Consider the following 5,130-nt stretch of genomic DNA (forward strand, 5'->3'; position numbering starts at 1 on the left):
CTTTGCTGAGCAGCATGCCCTGTCCCTGGATGAGCATTTAGCCACTGAGAGATACCTTTGCTGCCTCTGTCATTCGGCTGCTTGAATACAGTGCCGAGAACATTCCTGTATAGGATTTTTGGTAGGGTTTTCACTTCTCTGGGATAAATACTTTTAAGTGTGCAGCTACTGGCTCCTACGATAATTGATAATTGCATGTTTTACTTAGGGGAAACTGGCAAGCTGTTTTCCATATGGCATCCTTTTTCATATTCCCTCTAACAGTGTATGAGCAATTTAGTTTTTCTAAATCTTTGCCTGTATTTAGGATTATTAATTTTGATACTTTTAGACATTCTGACAGGTGTGTAGTGATATCACATTATGGTTTTGATTTGCATTTCTTTAAAGGCTAAAGATATTTTATATCTTTTCATGTGCCTATTTGCCATCTCTGTATCATTTTTAGTGAAATGTCTTCTTCTTTTTTTTTTCTTTTTAATGGAACTGGGGATTGATCTCAGAGCCTTGTGCTTGCCAGGGAAGCACTTATTCCATTGAACCATCTCCTTGTCCCCAGTGAAATGTCTTTTGTCCACATCTTAACTGACTTTTTAGCTATTGAGTTTCAGTATTTTTTGTTCTCTAGAATACTTTGACAGTTGTATGCTTTTTTGTCAGTTTCTTCCAGTCTGTTTATGGTCTTGACCTGGGTTTCCACAGAGTGAAGTTTTCATTTGGATGAGAACCAGCTGTTTTCTCTGTGACACACTGGGATTTTGGCGTCAGGTCTAGAGCACTGATTAGCTTTGCCTTAGATCCCTATGGTTTTCTTCTAACACTTTTATAATTTTATGTTTTACATTTAAGTCCATGATCACTTTTGAGTTAATGTTATATAAAATCTGAAGTCACCTATGGAAGTTCAGTTGCTTTATCATCACTTGCCATTTGTTGAATTGCTCCATTGAATTGCTTTTGTGCTTCTTGTCAAGGATAAGTTGGGAATAGTATTTCTGAACTACTCCACTGAGCTATGTGTCTGCCCTCTGAATATTGCACTCACTTGATTATTGTAGTTGCATAGTAAGCCTTAGTACCTACTGGGTAGAGTAACTCCCCCCTCTTTATTCTCCTTTTCAAGTTCTTTTTAGCTGTTGTAGGCCCTGTGCCTCTCCACATAAATTTCAGAGTAAGCTTATGTCTGTCTGTCTGTCTGTCTATCCATCTAGGTACCATGAATCAAACTCAGGACCTTGCACTTGTCAGGGAGGAACTGTGCTGCTGAGCTGTATCCCCTCATCTGTGTCTAAAATAAACTTGGTTTGAATTTTGCCAGAAATCACACTAAAGCTATACACATTAAATAATTTGAAGATTGATGCCTAATTATTTGTCTTCGATTTCTTTCATCAAAATTTTGTAATTTTTAGTGTATTTATGCTCTAGATCTTTAAAGTATAGGCCTATTTTTTCATGTTCATTGGAATAATTGTAAATGATGCTATTTTTGATTTTTTCTGTATTTTTATTGTGTTTTATACTGTAGTGCCGTGAATCTAGTATCATGTGATTCTTCTGAATTCAATTTTTAGTTCTATGTATTTTTTATTCATAGATTTCATGGGATTTTCTAAATGAGCAATGGAAAATCTAGGCTGCAATGCTTTTTCTTTCTTATTTGCCCTCATGACAGTAGATTGTACTTCTATTATTGAAATAAAGTGATAAGAGAAGACATCTTTTAATTCTCTGTTTTAGCATGAAAATATTCTGTTTTTCATCATTTCATTAACTATGATGTTAGCACTGGGCTTTTTTGGTTGATATTTATCACGGTGGTATAATTCCCAACTTTATGGATTTCTTATCATGAATGGATGTGGGACTGTGTGAAATAATTTATCTATGCCATTTGATAGCAGCAGATCGTGTTCCTTCTTTAGTTTATTAGAATGGTGGATTCTGTCTATTTTGAAGTGCAGAATAAGCCTTGTATACCTGTAATAAGTTCTACATAATTTGGTTACATTAAGTTAATGAATGTTTTGTTGACAAGTATTTTTGGGGGGTTATGTTTTGCTTTTTGGGTCAGGGCTGGCCTTGAACTCACTGTGTAGCCTAGGCTGGGCTTGAATTCACAGCCTCCTGAATGCTAGGATTGCAGGGATGCACCACCACCATGCCCAGGTCCATTGACAGTATTTGTATTTGAGTTTGTAGGAGATGTTAGCCTGTAATTTTCTTCTTTAGTACTGTACATATGGTTTTACTATTAGCATAATATTGGTATTAAAATGAGTTCAGTATTTCCTCATCTTTCCTGTCAGATTATAAAGAATGGTTAATTCTTTACATATTTGCTAGACTTTGCTAGTGACACCATTTGGACGTGGAGTGTTTTTTCATGGGGAGTTTTAAAATTATGAATTATTTGAATGGTTTTAGTGTTCTTCAGGTTATCTGTTTCATATTTGTTGCACTTTGCTAGTTGTGAAGGAATTGGTCCATTTTTACTAACTTTTTAAATCCATGAATGTAAAGTTCAGAGTAGAGAGGCACCTTAGTTTTCACCCTTAATTTATTGCATCAGTTTGCTTAAGGTAGCTGTGTTCATGTTTGTTATCCAGTGCAGAGCTTGAGAATAGAAGCACAATTTTGCCAGTGGAATCCCTTGCAAATAGCAGCTTTCGTGCACCGAGGTATTACTGTACTCGCTTACTATATCTTAATGCTGCAGAGTATGTAGTGATGCACTGCTCACCCTTTCCCCATCTGTTCTTCTGGTTTTCATCCTTCTTCATGACGGGGCTCTCCTTTTTGCCCAGGTGGTCTTGAACTCGTTATCCTCCTGGTTCAGCCTCTCTATTCTGGACATTGGTGATGTACGTCTGTAGTTTTGTTAGTCTTGGTAAAGGTGTGGCTGTTTTATTAGCTTTTCTAACCAGAAGCTTTCTGTTTCAGTGCACTTCCTGCTCCCAGTTTTGGTATTTCCCCGTTTCAGCCTGCTTTGCATTTATTTTCCCTTCTGTGTTGTTTCTGGGGGTAGGAACTCAGATGACTGAGATGTGTCCTCTCCTTTTTTCTACTGTAAGCACTTAGGGTTGCAGAGTTTCCTCTTTTCACACTATTTAGCTGTAGTTTATACACACTGTTACACTTTGCTCTCATTTGACTCCATTGTAAGTTGTCCTTTGAGACCATCTTTGAGCTGTGCATTATTCAGAAATGGGTTGTTTTATCTTCACAGGTATTTGCGTTTAGTGACACAAACTAAATACTGGCAAGCAAGGTGTTCTGACTTCTGTACACTAGGCTTCCAGTAACATTTTTTTTTATTTTCAGAGCCTTAGTCATATTTGGTTCATATGGCACTGCTGAGGCCCCCTTGGGACCCAGCTGGTGGCAGCTGAAGCTATGGAAAACATTTTCCTTAAACAGGGTTTCTCTCAGAGGGGAAAAGAGTTGAGATCTATAGGGAGGTAGAGGCTTCCTAACCAAGCCCCTTGTTTCTGCTTTGCCCTTGTTGCCTACAAGAGAGGAAATCTCTTGCCTGTGGTATTCAAGAGGCTTCTTTTTGATTTTCATTGATTTGGCTAGTTTCTTTCCATTTCTGCTTATCTATCTTGATTTGTTTCCACCAGGGTTAGAAAAATCTTCAGCTCAGTATAGGAAGCAAGAATCTCTCCTGGCTGCACAGTGTTGATAAATTCCAGGCTGACAATCCCCTTTGCCAGTTGTATCTATTTTGCCTGATGCCGTCATGAGGTTTCCCAGGCTGAGCTAGGAAGGAATAAGAATCCCTGCATCTGAGTTACTTTTTTGATGTATTTTGGGGTATAAAATAGTCAGCTAGGTTATTCTTCCATTCCTAGGGCTCCAAATGAGTTCGCATCATCCCAATTTTTAGAATTCCCTTTTGGTTATGTCTTTCATTATTTAATGTGCTTGTTGTTGTGTCTTATAGGAAGGAACAGGGAGAGATAGATTTATGCCATTTTGTCAGACTAACCTGAAGTTTGCTATGTTTTAATCAGCAGTCATTATTAATTTTTCTTTTCGTTCCTGTAGTTTATTTGAGTGTTTTGTTTGTTCCAGGACTAAAGCTCAAAAATGACACCGGAAATGCTGAGCCTAATTCTGTTTCGGCATTAGAAATACAAGCAGCAGAATGCCAAGGACCAAAGACCAGAAAGAAAGTTGCCCAGAAAAGAAAAGCCAAAGAAAATCACAGTGATACACACAGGTTAGAGGACCAGGGTCAAGGTATTCCAAGGGAAAAGAGAAAGAATCGTTCAACTAGTGATGAAAACCTTCCAAAACAAAAGGTTCGTCAGAGAAAAGGTCACAAAGGGGAGAATTCATGTAAGTGTCAGGTTTGTGGAAAATGTTTCCAATGTCATGCTTACGTTGCTAAGCACCAGAGAATTCATACTAATGAGAAGCCTTACAAGTGTCCACAATGTGATAAGAGCTTTAGATGGAGTGTAGATATTAATAGGCACTTCTTGATACATCAAGGAATAAAACCATATAGTTGTTCATGGTGTGGAAAAAGCTTCAGTCATAGCACAAATCTACACACACACCAAAGAATTCACACAGGAGAGAAGCCTTTCAGATGTCATGAATGTGGGAGAACATTTGTTCAGAAAGCCCACCTTTGTAAACACCAGGAGACTCACTCAGGTGAGGCACGTTTCAGTTGTAAAACATGCATGAAAAAGTTTACCACGCAGTCAAGCCTTGTTAGACACCAGAAGTCACACAGATGTATGGAAGCATGCCCACAGTCTTCAGTCTGTGGTGAGTCCATATAGAGAATAACAAATGATGAGAGATTATTGAGTTGTGAGTTGCCCAATGATTGGAATCTGTTACTGGCCAAAAAATGTATGTCCCACATCACAGAAATGAACCTGTTTCTTACTCAGCATTATATCTTCAGTCCTTATCACAAAACTGATACATGCTGTGTTCTTTACAATTGAAAGGATTAAATACAAATATAGCCCCCCCCTCTCCCTATATATATTCTGATTACTCAGCACTTCTCTACCCTCAGTAATAGAAGTTCTTCGGGTATGAGATGTTGGGTAAATGTATGAGGCCATGAATCCCACTCCCATTCTTCATTTTTTTCTCAGGTGA

At 38.0% G+C, this 5,130-nt stretch overlaps 1 pseudogene; it reads left to right on the forward strand.

Annotated features, from left to right (window-relative positions):
- Positions 1-4,799, forward strand: part of LOC101592551 — a 7,189-nt pseudogene extending 2,390 nt beyond the window's left edge.
- The last annotated feature ends 331 nt before the right edge of the window (positions 4,800-5,130 follow it).

This window comes from Octodon degus, unplaced genomic scaffold, assembly GCF_000260255.1.
Source record: "Octodon degus isolate 3935 unplaced genomic scaffold, OctDeg1.0 scaffold00413, whole genome shotgun sequence".
Lineage (NCBI taxonomy): Eukaryota > Metazoa > Chordata > Mammalia > Rodentia > Octodontidae > Octodon > Octodon degus.